This window comes from Brachyhypopomus gauderio, chromosome 1 (genome assembly GCF_052324685.1).
Source record: "Brachyhypopomus gauderio isolate BG-103 chromosome 1, BGAUD_0.2, whole genome shotgun sequence".
Taxonomy (NCBI): domain Eukaryota; kingdom Metazoa; phylum Chordata; class Actinopteri; order Gymnotiformes; family Hypopomidae; genus Brachyhypopomus; species Brachyhypopomus gauderio.
This window is the reverse complement of record NC_135211.1, coordinates 24,987,963-25,002,076: the sequence shown is the minus strand read 5'-3', so window position 1 is coordinate 25,002,076 and position 14,114 is coordinate 24,987,963. Positions and strand designations below refer to the sequence as shown.

At 44.5% G+C, this 14,114-nt stretch overlaps 8 non-coding genes across 8 annotated transcripts; all 8 read right to left on the bottom strand.

The window, feature by feature from the left end:
- Positions 1-348: 348 nt before the first annotated feature.
- On the bottom strand, positions 349-430 carry trnal-uag (transfer RNA leucine (anticodon UAG)). Its single transcript has one exon. It is a non-coding gene; the product is annotated as a tRNA-Leu (tRNA).
- Positions 431-1,706: 1,276 nt separating this feature from the next.
- trnal-uag (transfer RNA leucine (anticodon UAG)) lies at positions 1,707-1,788 on the bottom strand. The gene has a single exon. It is a non-coding gene; the product is annotated as a tRNA-Leu (tRNA).
- A 609-nt stretch (positions 1,789-2,397) lies between these two features.
- trnal-uag (transfer RNA leucine (anticodon UAG)) lies at positions 2,398-2,479 on the bottom strand. Its single transcript has one exon. It is a non-coding gene; the product is annotated as a tRNA-Leu (tRNA).
- A 3,943-nt stretch (positions 2,480-6,422) lies between these two features.
- On the bottom strand, positions 6,423-6,504 carry trnal-uag (transfer RNA leucine (anticodon UAG)). Its single transcript has one exon. It is a non-coding gene; the product is annotated as a tRNA-Leu (tRNA).
- A 609-nt stretch (positions 6,505-7,113) lies between these two features.
- On the bottom strand, positions 7,114-7,195 carry trnal-uag (transfer RNA leucine (anticodon UAG)). Its single transcript has one exon. It is a non-coding gene; the product is annotated as a tRNA-Leu (tRNA).
- Positions 7,196-8,139: 944 nt separating this feature from the next.
- Positions 8,140-8,221, bottom strand: trnal-uag (transfer RNA leucine (anticodon UAG)). The gene has a single exon. It is a non-coding gene; the product is annotated as a tRNA-Leu (tRNA).
- Positions 8,222-8,830: 609 nt separating this feature from the next.
- trnal-uag (transfer RNA leucine (anticodon UAG)) lies at positions 8,831-8,912 on the bottom strand. Its single transcript has one exon. It is a non-coding gene; the product is annotated as a tRNA-Leu (tRNA).
- Positions 8,913-12,855: 3,943 nt separating this feature from the next.
- On the bottom strand, positions 12,856-12,937 carry trnal-uag (transfer RNA leucine (anticodon UAG)). Its single transcript has one exon. It is a non-coding gene; the product is annotated as a tRNA-Leu (tRNA).
- Between the last annotated feature and the right edge of the window lie 1,177 nt (positions 12,938-14,114).

Here is a 14,114-nt window from a genome sequence, read left to right as displayed (position 1 = left end):
GCATTCGACCCCACGCCTCCTCAGAGACTGGAGCCTAAATGCAGCGCCTTAGACCACTCAGACACGTTACCACAGGAAGGCTGTATTTGCTGACATTCTTGTGGAAGAAGGTGAATTTGTCTTCTGTCAAAAGAGGAAAGATGCATCATTTCCTGCCTGTTATCAAAACACCGCAGGGTCTTCAATGTCGCCTAAGAACAAAGCCAGGTATGAGCATTTGGAAACGGCATTGTGGCATGGCTCTCTGCTACCATCATGCGAATGACTGCTCTTCAGCCTTGGGTCAGGCACCGTTGTTGAGAGTGATTAGGTATAAGAATTCTTCTGCCATTTCCTAAAAACACTGCTTGGCAGCGGTGGGATTCGACCCCACGCATCCGCAGAGACTGGAGCCTAAATCCAGCGCCTTAGAACACTCGGCCACGCTACCCTGTTGTAATGCCATTTTTGCAATTTTCAAGTCTGGAGTCCTCCAAAGCAGCATTCTCAACTTGGTACATGAGCAGGGCTGAACTTGTGAGGAACAATGCTTGCATAACCTTCAAAGTAAAAAATGCTAAGCTATATGTAACTCTGAAAAAGAAGAAGGGTTACAATGTCTTTTTCAAATTGTTTCCCATCATCTATACTGGAAGAGTGGGTTTTCAAGAGAACACAAAGGCAAGAATCATTGTAAAGTTACCAGTTGGCAGCATTCAATCCCACGCCTCAGCAGAGACAGGAGCCTAAATCCAGCGCCTTAGACCACTCGGCCACGCTACCCTGTTGTAATATCATTTTTGCAATTTTCAAGTCTGGAGTCCTCCAAAGCAGCATTCTCAACTTGGTACATGAGCAGGGCTGAACTTGTGAGGAACAATGCTTGCCTAACCTTCAAAGTAAAAAATGCTAAGCTATATGTAACTCTGAAAAAGAAGAATGGTTCCAATGTCTTTTTCAAATTGTTTCCCCTCATCTAGTGTGAAAGAGAGGGTTGTCAAGAGAACACAACGGCAAGAATCGTTGTAAACTTATCGTCTGGCAGCATTCAACATCACACCTCATCAGAGACTGGAGCCTAAATCCAGCACCTTAGACCACTCGGCCATGCTACCCAGTGTAAGTGTCTTTTTTGTCATTTTCAGGTCTGGAGTCTTCCAAAGCAGCATTCTCAACTTGGTTCATGAGCAGGGCTGAACTTGTGAGGAACAATGCTTGCCTAACCTTCAAAGTAAAAAATGCTAAGCTATATGTAACTCTGAAAAAGAAGAATGGTTCCAATGTCTTTTTCAAATTGTTTCCCCTCATCTAGACTGGAAGAGAGGGTTTTCAAGAGAACACAAAGGCAAGAATCGTTGTAAAGTTACCAGCTTGCAGCATTCGATCCCACGCCTCCTCAGAGACTGGAGCCTAAATGCAGCGCCTTAGACCACTCAGACACGCTACCACAGGAAGACTGTATTTGCTGACATTCTTGTGGAAGAAGGTGAATGTGTCTTCTGTCAGAAGAGGAAAGATGCATCATTTCCTGCCTGTTATCAAAACACCGCAGGTTCTTCTTCAATGGGGCCTAAGAACAAAGCCAGGTATGAGCATTTGCAAAGGGCATCGTGGCACGGCTCTCTGCTACCATCATGCGAATGACTGCTCTTCAGCCTTGGGTCAGGCACCATTGTTGAGAGTGATTAGGTATAAGAATTCTTCTGCCATCTCCTAAAAACACTGCTTGGCAGCGGTGAGATTCGAACCCACGCCTCCGCAGAGACTGGAGCCTAAATCCAGTGGCTTAGACCACTCGGCCACGCTACCCTGTTGTAATATCATTTTTGCAATTTTCAAGTCTGGAGTCCTCCAAAGCAGCATTCTCAACTTGGTACATGAGCAGGGCTGAACTTGTGAGGAACAATGCTTGCCTAACCTTCAAAGTAAAAAATGCTAAGCTATATGTAACTCTGAAAAAGAAGAATTGTTCCAATGTCTTTTTCAAATTGTTTCCCCTCATCTAGACTGGAAGAGAGGGTTTTCAAGAGAACACAAAGGCAAGAATCGTTGTAAAGTTACCAGCTGGCAGCATTCGATCCCACGCCTCCTCAGAGACTGGAGCCTAAATGCAGCGCCTTAGACCACTCAGACACGCTACCACAGGAAGACTGTATTTGCTGACATTCTTGTGGAAGAAGGTGAATTTGTCTTCTGTCAAAAGAGGAAAGATGCATCATTTCCTGCCTGTTATCAAAACACCGCAGGGTCTTCAATGTCGCCTAAGAACAAAGCCAGGTATGAGCATTTGCAAACGGCATCGTGGCATGGCTCTCTGCTACCATCATGCGAATGACTGCTCTTCAGCCGTGGGTCAGGCACCGTTGTTGAGAGTGATTAGGTATAAGAATTCTTCTGCCATTTCCTAAAAACACTGCTTGGCAGCGGTGGGATTCGACCCCACGCATCCGCAGAGACTGGAGCCTAAATCCAGCGCCTTAGAACACTCGGCCACGCTACCCTGTTGTAATGCCATTTTTGCAATTTTCAAGTCTGGAGTCCTCCAAAGCAGCATTCTCAACTTGGTACATGAGCAGGGCTGAACTTGTGAGGAACAATGCTTGCATAACCTTCAAAGTAAAAAATGCTAAGCTATATGTAACTCTGAAAAAGAAGAAGGGTTCCAATGTCTTTTTCAAATTGTTTCCCATCATCTATACTGGAAGAGTGGGTTTTCAAGAGAACACAAAGGCAAGAATCATTGTAAAGTTACCAGCATTCAATCCCACGCCTCAGCAGAGACTGGAGCCTAAATCCAGCGCCTTAGACCACTCGGCCACGCTACCCTGTTGTAATATCATTTTTGCAATTTTCAAGTCTGGAGTCCTCCAAAGCAGCATTCTCAACTTGGTACATGAGCAGGGCTGAACTTGTGAGGAACAATGCTTGCCTAACCTTCAAAGTAAAAAATGCTAAGCTATATGTAACTCTGAAAAAGAAGAATGGTTCCAATGTCTTTTTCAAATTGTTTCCCGTCATCTGTACTGGAAGAGAGGGTTTTCAAGAGAACACAAAGGCAAGAATCATTGTAAAGTGACAAGCTGGCAGCATTTGATCCCACGCCTTCTCAGAGACTGGAACCTAAATCCAGTGCCTTAGACCACTAGGACACGCTACCACAGGAAGACAGTATTTGCTGACATTCTTGTGGAAGAAGGTGAATTTGTCTTCTGTCAGAAGAGGAAAGATGCATCATTTCCTGCCTGTTATCAAAACACCGCAGGGTCTTCTTCAATGGGGCCTAAGAACAAAGCCAGGTATGAGCATTTGCAAACGGCATCGTGGCATGGCTCTCTGCTACCATCATGCGAATGACTGCTCTTCAGCCTTGGGTCAGGCACCGTTGTTGAGAGTGATTAGGTATAAGAATTCTTCTGCCATTTCCTAAAAACACTGCTTGGCAGCGGTGGGATTCGACCCCAGGCATTCGCAGAGACTGGAGACTAAATCCAGCTCCTTAGACCGCTCGGCCACGCTACCCTGTGGTAATAACATTTTTGCAATTTTCAAGTCTGGAGTCCTCCAAAGCAGCATTCTCAACTTGGTTCATGAGCAGGGCTGAACTTGTGAGGAACAATGCTTGCCTAACCTTCAAAGTAAAAAATGCTAAGCTATATGTAACTCTGAAAAAGAAGAATGGTTCCAATGTCTTTTTCAAATTGTTTCCCCTCATCTAGACTGGAAGAGAGGGTTTTCAAGAGAACACAAAGGCAAGAATCGTTGTAAAGTTACCAGCTGGCAGCATTCGATCCCACGCCTCCTCAGAGACTGGAGCCTAAATGCAGCGCCTTAGACCACTCAGACACGCTACCACAGGAAGACTGTATTTGCTGACATTCTTGTGGAAGAAGGTGAATTTGTCTTCTGTCAAAAGAGGAAAGATGCATCATTTCCTGCCTGTTATCAAAACAACGCAGGTTCTTCTTCAATGTCGCCTAAGAACAAAGCCATGTATGAGCATTTGCAAACGGCATCGTGGCATGGCTCTCTGCTACCATCATGCGAATGACTGCTCTTCAACCTTGGGTCAGGCACCATTGTTGAGAGTGATTAGGTATAAGAATTCTTCTGCCATCTCCTAAAAACACTGCTTGGCAGCGGTGAGATTCGAACCCACGCCTCCGCAGAGACTGGAGCCTAAATACAGCGCCTTAGACCACTCGGCCACGCTATCCTGTTGTAATATCATTTTTGCAATTTTCAAGTCTGGAGTCCTCCAAAGCAGCATTCTCAACTTGGTACATGAGCAGGGCTGAACTTGTGAGGAACAATGCTTGCCTAACCTTCAAAGTAAAAAATGCTAAGCTATATGTAACTCTGAAAAAGAAGAATGGTTCCAATGTCTTTTTCAAATTGTTTCCCCTCATCTAGACTGGAAGAGAGGGTTTTCAAGAGAACACAAAGGCAAGAATCGTTGTAAAGTTACCAGCTGGCAGCATTCGATCCCACGCCTCCTCAGAGACTGGAGCCTAAATGCAGCGCCTTAGACCACTCAGACACGCTACCACAGGAAGACTGTATTTGCTGACATTCTTGTGGAAGAAGGTGAATTTGTCTTCTGTCAAAAGAGGAAAGATGCATCATTTCCTGCCTGTTATCAAAACACCGCAGGGTCTTCAATGTCGCCTAAGAACAAAGCCAGGTATGAGCATTTGCAAACGGCATCGTGGCATGGCTCTCTGCTACCATCATGCGAATGACTGCTCTTCAGCCTTGGGTCAGGCACCGTTGTTGAGAGTGATTAGGTATAAGAATTCTTCTGCCATTTCCTAAAAAAACTGCTTGGCAGCGGTGGGATTCGACCCCACGCATCCGCAGAGACTGGAGACTAAATCCAGCTCCTTAGACCGCTCTGCCACGCTACCCTGTGGTAATATCATTTTTGCAATTTTCAAGTCTGGAGTCCTCCAAAGCAGCATTCTCAACTTGGTACATGAGCAGGGCTGAACTTGTGAGGAACAATGCTTGCCTAACTTTCAAAGTAAAAAATGCTAAGCTATATGTAACTGAAAAAGAAGAAGGGTTCCAATGTCTTTTTCAAATTGTTTCCCGTCATCTGTACTGGAAGAGAGAGTTTTCAAGAGAACACAAAGGCAAGAATCATTGTAAAGTTACCAGCTGGCAGCAAATCGATCCCACACCTTCTCAGAGACTGGAGCCTAAATCCAGTGCCTTAGACCAGGGGTTCTCAACTGGTCTCAGCCCGGGACCCACTTTTTCTCATTGTCATTAAGTCGCGACCCATTAAAGAAAAAAAAGTTGTAGGTTGCCATACACCATGCACTTTATGTAATACAACTTGTTTGGTGGTCTTATGAAGGACCTTTTAAAAGCTATTGAAATTATAAAAAAAAACAGTATGTAGTGTTCTGGGGCCTTCACGACCGCCCCTTGCGTCCGTGTTAAGGTAATTTGTAGACGGTGCCTTAGACGTTGCAGTGGTGAAAGTTGCACATTTAAAATAACATGTTGTCTGCTATTTAAAATACGTCTATTCCTGACGTAAACAAAGTTGTAGATGTTTGTCTTAGTTGCCAGAAATAAGAATTTTCATATTCTGGCACTTTTGCTAATACTGTCAAAGTTATTGAAGAAAGAATTAAGAATATGTGAACGTGAAACAAACTTTACTAGTATGCATACGAGTGACTTTTGATACCATTAAAATTACCTTAAAACTATGTACAGCTATAAAGAAGTGTGTCCTCTTTGGGTCCGACACAGAGATACGGTCTCTGGTCCGACAGAGATGTAGACTGGAAAAAATGCGATATTTTTCGCTTGGCCATTTTCAACGCTTAGCGATTAGCGCTCCGCTGCTTTGCGAGTCACGCTGGTGATCAGATTCCCGCATTTGTTGATGGGGAGTGAAATAATTATATTACTCGCAAATTTAAATTTATGGTCGCGATTGCGACGATTTTAGTCGCAATCTGGAGCCCTGTCATGTCTGACGGGTGCCTCTCTGTATTTTTTCAGGATAAAAGGTGAGTACAAAATTAGAAGAGTAGCATATTAATTTTTTTACAAACTGTCCGCGACCCACCCAGAACGTGTCCGCGACCCACTTTTGGGTCGCGACCCACCAGTTGAGAATCACTGCGTTAGACCACTCGGACACGCTACCACAGGAAGACAGTATTTGCTGACATTCTTGTGGAAGAAGGTGAATTTGTCTTCTGTCAGAAGAGGAAAGATGCATCATTTCCTGCCTGTTATCAAAACACCGCAGGGTCTTCAATGTCGCCTAAGAACAAAGCCAGGTATGAGCATTTGCAAATGGCTTCGTGGCATGGCTCTCTGCTACCATCATGCGAATGACTGCTCTTCAGCCTTGGGTCAGGCACCGTTGTTGAGAGTGATTAGGTATAAGAATTCTTCTGCCATCTCCTAAAAACACTGCTTGGCAGCGGTGGGATTCAAACCCACGACTCCGCAGAGACTGGAGCCTAAATCCTGCGCCTTAGATCACTCGGCCACGCTACCCTGTTGTAATATCATTTTTGCAATTTTCAAGTCTGGAGTCCTCCAAAGCAGCATTCTCAACTTGGTACATGAGCAGGGCTGAACTTGTTAGGAACAATGCTTGCCTAACCTTCAAAGTAAAAAATGCTAAGCTATATGTAACTCTGAAAAAGAAGAATGGTTCCAATGTCTTTTTCAAATTGTTTCCCGTCATCTGTACTGGAAGAGAGGGTTTTCAAGAGAACACAAAGGCAAGAATCATTGTAAAGTGACAAGCTGGCAGCATTCGATCCCACGCCTTCTCAGAGACTGGAACCTAAATCCAGTGCCTTAGACCACTAGGACACGCTACCACAGGAAGACAGTATTTGCTGACATTCTTGTGGAAGAAGGTGAATTTGTCTTCTGTCAGAAGAGGAAAGATGCATCATTTCCTGCCTGTTATCAAAACACCGCAGGGTCTTCAATGTCGCCTAAGAACAAAGCCAGGTATGAGCATTTGCAAATGGCATCGTGGCATGGCTCTCTGCTACCATCATGCGAATGACTGCTCTTCAGCCTTGGGTCAGGCAACGTTTTTGAGAGTGATTAGGTATAAGAATTCTTCTGCCATGTCCTAAAAACACTGCTTGGCAGCGGTGGGATTCAAACCCACGCCTCCGCAGAGACTGGAGCCTAAATCCAGCGCCTTAGACCACTCGGCCACGCTACCCTGTTGTAATATCATTTTTGCAATTTTCAAGTCTGGAGTCCTCCAAAGCAGCATTCTCAACTTGGTACATGAGCAGGGCTGAACTTGTGAGGAACAATGCTTGCCTAACCTTCAAAGTAAAAAATGCTAAGCTATATGTAACTCTGAAAAAGAAGAATGGTTCCAATGTCTTTTTCAAATTGTTTCCCCTCATCTAGTGTGAAAGAGAGGGTTGTCAAGAGAACACAACGGCAAGAATCGTTGTAAACTTATCGTCTGGCAGCATTCAACATCACACCTCATCAGAGACTGGAGCCTAAATCCAGCACCTTAGACCACTCGGCCATGCTACCCAGTGTAAGTGTCTTTTTTGTCATTTTCAGGTCTGGAGTCTTCCAAAGCAGCATTCTCAACTTGGTTCATGAGCAGGGCTGAACTTGTGAGGAACAATGCTTGCCTAACCTTCAAAGTAAAAAATGCTAAGCTATATGTAACTCTGAAAAAGAAGAATGGTTCCAATGTCTTTTTCAAATTGTTTCCCCTCATCTAGACTGGAAGAGAGGGTTTTCAAGAGAACACAAAGGCAAGAATCGTTGTAAAGTTACCAGCTTGCAGCATTCGATCCCACGCCTCCTCAGAGACTGGAGCCTAAATGCAGCGCCTTAGACCACTCAGACACGCTACCACAGGAAGACTGTATTTGCTGACATTCTTGTGGAAGAAGGTGAATGTGTCTTCTGTCAGAAGAGGAAAGATGCATCATTTCCTGCCTGTTATCAAAACACCGCAGGTTCTTCTTCAATGGGGCCTAAGAACAAAGCCAGGTATGAGCATTTGCAAAGGGCATCGTGGCACGGCTCTCTGCTACCATCATGCGAATGACTGCTCTTCAGCCTTGGGTCAGGCACCATTGTTGAGAGTGATTAGGTATAAGAATTCTTCTGCCATCTCCTAAAAACACTGCTTGGCAGCGGTGAGATTCGAACCCACGCCTCCGCAGAGACTGGAGCCTAAATCCAGTGGCTTAGACCACTCGGCCACGCTACCCTGTTGTAATATCATTTTTGCAATTTTCAAGTCTGGAGTCCTCCAAAGCAGCATTCTCAACTTGGTACATGAGCAGGGCTGAACTTGTGAGGAACAATGCTTGCCTAACCTTCAAAGTAAAAAATGCTAAGCTATATGTAACTCTGAAAAAGAAGAATTGTTCCAATGTCTTTTTCAAATTGTTTCCCCTCATCTAGACTGGAAGAGAGGGTTTTCAAGAGAACACAAAGGCAAGAATCGTTGTAAAGTTACCAGCTGGCAGCATTCGATCCCACGCCTCCTCAGAGACTGGAGCCTAAATGCAGCGCCTTAGACCACTCAGACACGCTACCACAGGAAGACTGTATTTGCTGACATTCTTGTGGAAGAAGGTGAATTTGTCTTCTGTCAAAAGAGGAAAGATGCATCATTTCCTGCCTGTTATCAAAACACCGCAGGGTCTTCAATGTCGCCTAAGAACAAAGCCAGGTATGAGCATTTGCAAACGGCATCGTGGCATGGCTCTCTGCTACCATCATGCGAATGACTGCTCTTCAGCCGTGGGTCAGGCACCGTTGTTGAGAGTGATTAGGTATAAGAATTCTTCTGCCATTTCCTAAAAACACTGCTTGGCAGCGGTGGGATTCGACCCCACGCATCCGCAGAGACTGGAGCCTAAATCCAGCGCCTTAGAACACTCGGCCACGCTACCCTGTTGTAATGCCATTTTTGCAATTTTCAAGTCTGGAGTCCTCCAAAGCAGCATTCTCAACTTGGTACATGAGCAGGGCTGAACTTGTGAGGAACAATGCTTGCATAACCTTCAAAGTAAAAAATGCTAAGCTATATGTAACTCTGAAAAAGAAGAAGGGTTCCAATGTCTTTTTCAAATTGTTTCCCATCATCTATACTGGAAGAGTGGGTTTTCAAGAGAACACAAAGGCAAGAATCATTGTAAAGTTACCAGCATTCAATCCCACGCCTCAGCAGAGACTGGAGCCTAAATCCAGCGCCTTAGACCACTCGGCCACGCTACCCTGTTGTAATATCATTTTTGCAATTTTCAAGTCTGGAGTCCTCCAAAGCAGCATTCTCAACTTGGTACATGAGCAGGGCTGAACTTGTGAGGAACAATGCTTGCCTAACCTTCAAAGTAAAAAATGCTAAGCTATATGTAACTCTGAAAAAGAAGAATGGTTCCAATGTCTTTTTCAAATTGTTTCCCGTCATCTGTACTGGAAGAGAGGGTTTTCAAGAGAACACAAAGGCAAGAATCATTGTAAAGTGACAAGCTGGCAGCATTTGATCCCACGCCTTCTCAGAGACTGGAACCTAAATCCAGTGCCTTAGACCACTAGGACACGCTACCACAGGAAGACAGTATTTGCTGACATTCTTGTGGAAGAAGGTGAATTTGTCTTCTGTCAGAAGAGGAAAGATGCATCATTTCCTGCCTGTTATCAAAACACCGCAGGGTCTTCTTCAATGGGGCCTAAGAACAAAGCCAGGTATGAGCATTTGCAAACGGCATCGTGGCATGGCTCTCTGCTACCATCATGCGAATGACTGCTCTTCAGCCTTGGGTCAGGCACCGTTGTTGAGAGTGATTAGGTATAAGAATTCTTCTGCCATTTCCTAAAAACACTGCTTGGCAGCGGTGGGATTCGACCCCAGGCATTCGCAGAGACTGGAGACTAAATCCAGCTCCTTAGACAGCTCGGCCACGCTACCCTGTGGTAATAACATTTTTGCAATTTTCAAGTCTGGAGTCCTCCAAAGCAGCATTCTCAACTTGGTTCATGAGCAGGGCTGAACTTGTGAGGAACAATGCTTGCCTAACCTTCAAAGTAAAAAATGCTAAGCTATATGTAACTCTGAAAAAGAAGAATGGTTCCAATGTCTTTTTCAAATTGTTTCCCCTCATCTAGACTGGAAGAGAGGGTTTTCAAGAGAACACAAAGGCAAGAATCGTTGTAAAGTTACCAGCTGGCAGCATTCGATCCCACGCCTCCTCAGAGACTGGAGCCTAAATGCAGCGCCTTAGACCACTCAGACACGCTACCACAGGAAGACTGTATTTGCTGACATTCTTGTGGAAGAAGGTGAATTTGTCTTCTGTCAAAAGAGGAAAGATGCATCATTTCCTGCCTGTTATCAAAACAACGCAGGTTCTTCTTCAATGTCGCCTAAGAACAAAGCCATGTATGAGCATTTGCAAACGGCATCGTGGCATGGCTCTCTGCTACCATCATGCGAATGACTGCTCTTCAACCTTGGGTCAGGCACCATTGTTGAGAGTGATTAGGTATAAGAATTCTTCTGCCATCTCCTAAAAACACTGCTTGGCAGCGGTGAGATTCGAACCCACGCCTCCGCAGAGACTGGAGCCTAAATACAGCGCCTTAGACCACTCGGCCACGCTATCCTGTTATAATATCATTTTTGCAATTTTCAAGTCTGGAGTCCTCCAAAGCAGCATTCTCAACTTGGTACATGAGCAGGGCTGAACTTGTGAGGAACAATGCTTGCCTAACCTTCAAAGTAAAAAATGCTAAGCTATATGTAACTCTGAAAAAGAAGAATGGTTCCAATGTCTTTTTCAAATTGTTTCCCCTCATCTAGACTGGAAGAGAGGGTTTTCAAGAGAACACAAAGGCAAGAATCGTTGTAAAGTTACCAGCTGGCAGCATTCGATCCCACGCCTCCTCAGAGACTGGAGCCTAAATGCAGCGCCTTAGACCACTCAGACACGCTACCACAGGAAGACTGTATTTGCTGACATTCTTGTGGAAGAAGGTGAATTTGTCTTCTGTCAAAAGAGGAAAGATGCATCATTTCCTGCCTGTTATCAAAACACCGCAGGGTCTTCAATGTCGCCTAAGAACAAAGCCAGGTATGAGCATTTGCAAACGGCATCGTGGCATGGCTCTCTGCTACCATCATGCGAATGACTGCTCTTCAGCCTTGGGTCAGGCACCGTTGTTGAGAGTGATTAGGTATAAGAATTCTTCTGCCATTTCCTAAAAAAACTGCTTGGCAGCGGTGGGATTCGACCCCACGCATCCGCAGAGACTGGAGACTAAATCCAGCTCCTTAGACCGCTCTGCCACGCTACCCTGTGGTAATATCATTTTTGCAATTTTCAAGTCTGGAGTCCTCCAAAGCAGCATTCTCAACTTGGTACATGAGCAGGGCTGAACTTGTGAGGAACAATGCTTGCCTAACTTTCAAAGTAAAAAATGCTAAGCTATATGTAACTGAAAAAGAAGAAGGGTTCCAATGTCTTTTTCAAATTGTTTCCCGTCATCTGTACTGGAAGAGAGAGTTTTCAAGAGAACACAAAGGCAAGAATCATTGTAAAGTTACCAGCTGGCAGCAAATCGATCCCACACCTTCTCAGAGACTGGAGCCTAAATCCAGTGCCTTAGACCAGGGGTTCTCAACTGGTCTCAGCCCGGGACCCACTTTTTCTCATTGTCATTAAGTCGCGACCCATTAAAGAAAAAAAAGTTGTAGGTTGCCATACACCATGCACTTTATGTAATACAACTTGTTTGGTGGTCTTATGAAGGACCTTTTAAAAGCTATTGAAATTATAAAAAAAAACAGTATGTAGTGTTCTGGGGCCTTCACGACCGCCCCTTGCGTCCGTGTTAAGGTAATTTGTAGACGGTGCCTTAGACGTTGCAGTGGTGAAAGTTGCACATTTAAAATAACATGTTGTCTGCTATTTAAAATACGTCTATTCCTGACGTAAACAAAGTTGTAGATGTTTGTCTTAGTTGCCAGAAATAAGAATTTTCATATTCTGGCACTTTTGCTAATACTGTCAAAGTTATTGAAGAAAGAATTAAGAATATGTGAACGTGAAACAAACTTTACTAGTATGCATACGAGTGACTTTTGATACCATTAAAATTACCTTAAAACTATGTACAGCTATAAAGAAGTGTGTCCTCTTTGGGTCCGACACAGAGATACGGTCTCTGGTCCGACAGAGATGTAGACTGGAAAAAATGCGATATTTTTCGCTTGGCCATTTTCAACGCTTAGCGATTAGCGCTCCGCTGCTTTGCGAGTCACGCTGGTGATCAGATTCCCGCATTTGTTGATGGGGAGTGAAATAATTATATTACTCGCAAATTTAAATTTATGGTCGCGATTGCGACGATTTTAGTCGCAATCTGGAGCCCTGTCATGTCTGACGGGTGCCTCTCTGTATTTTTTCAGGATAAAAGGTGAGTACAAAATTAGAAGAGTAGCATATTAATTTTTTTACAAACTGTCCGCGACCCACCCAGAACGTGTCCGCGACCCACTTTTGGGTCGCGACCCACCAGTTGAGAATCACTGCGTTAGACCACTCGGACACGCTACCACAGGAAGACAGTATTTGCTGACATTCTTGTGGAAGAAGGTGAATTTGTCTTCTGTCAGAAGAGGAAAGATGCATCATTTCCTGCCTGTTATCAAAACACCGCAGGGTCTTCAATGTCGCCTAAGAACAAAGCCAGGTATGAGCATTTGCAAATGGCTTCGTGGCATGGCTCTCTGCTACCATCATGCGAATGACTGCTCTTCAGCCTTGGGTCAGGCACCGTTGTTGAGAGTGATTAGGTATAAGAATTCTTCTGCCATCTCCTAAAAACACTGCTTGGCAGCGGTGGGATTCAAACCCACGACTCCGCAGAGACTGGAGCCTAAATCCTGCGCCTTAGATCACTCGGCCACGCTACCCTGTTGTAATATCATTTTTGCAATTTTCAAGTCTGGAGTCCTCCAAAGCAGCATTCTCAACTTGGTACATGAGCAGGGCTGAACTTGTTAGGAACAATGCTTGCCTAACCTTCAAAGTAAAAAATGCTAAGCTATATGTAACTGAAAAAGAAGAATGGTTCCAATGTCTTTTTCAAATTGTTTCCCCTCATCTGTACTGGAAGAGAGTGTTTTCAAGAGAACACAAAGGCAAGAATCATTGTAAAGTTACCAGCTGGCAGCATTCGATCCCATGCCTTCTCAGAGACTGGAGCCTAAATCCAGTGCCTTAGACCATTCAGACACGCTACCACAGGAAGACTGTATTTGCTGACATTCTTGTGGAAGAAGGTGAATTTGTCTTCTGTCAAAAGAGGAAAGATGCATCATTTCCTGCCTGTTATCAAAACACCGCAGGGTCTTCAATGTCGCCTAAGAACAAAGCCAGGTATGAGCATTTGCAAACGGCATCGTGGCATGGCTCTCTGCTACCATCATGCGAATGACTGCTCTTCAGCCTTGGGTCAGGCACCGTTGTTGAGAGTGATTAGGTATAAGAATTCTTCTGCCATTTCCTAAAAAAACTGCTTGGCAGCGGTGGGATTCGACCCCACGCATCCGCAGAGACTGGAGACTAAATCCAGCTCCTTAGACCGCTCTGCCACACTACCCTGTGGTAATATCATTTTTGCAATTTTCAAGTCTGGAGTCCTCCAAAGCAGCATTCTCAACTTGGTACATGAGCAGGGCTGAACTTGTGAGGAACAATGCTTGCCTAACTTTCAAAGTAAAAAATGCTAAGCTATATGTAACTGAAAAAGAAGAAGGGTTCCAATGTCTTTTTCAAATTGTTTCCCGTCATCTGTACTGGAAGAGAGAGTTTTCAAGAGAACACAAAGGCAAGAATCATTGTAAAGTTACCAGCTGGCAGCATTCGATCCCACACCTTCTCAGAGACTGGAGCCTAAATCCAGTGCCTTAGACCAGGGGTTCTCAACTGGTCTCAGCCCGGGACCCACTTTTTCTCATTGTCATTAAGTCGCGACCCATTAAAGAAAAAAAAGTTGTAGGTTGCCATACACCATGCACTTTATGTAATACAACTTGTTTGGTGGTCTTATGAAGGACCTTTTAAAAGCTATTGAAATTATAAAAAAAA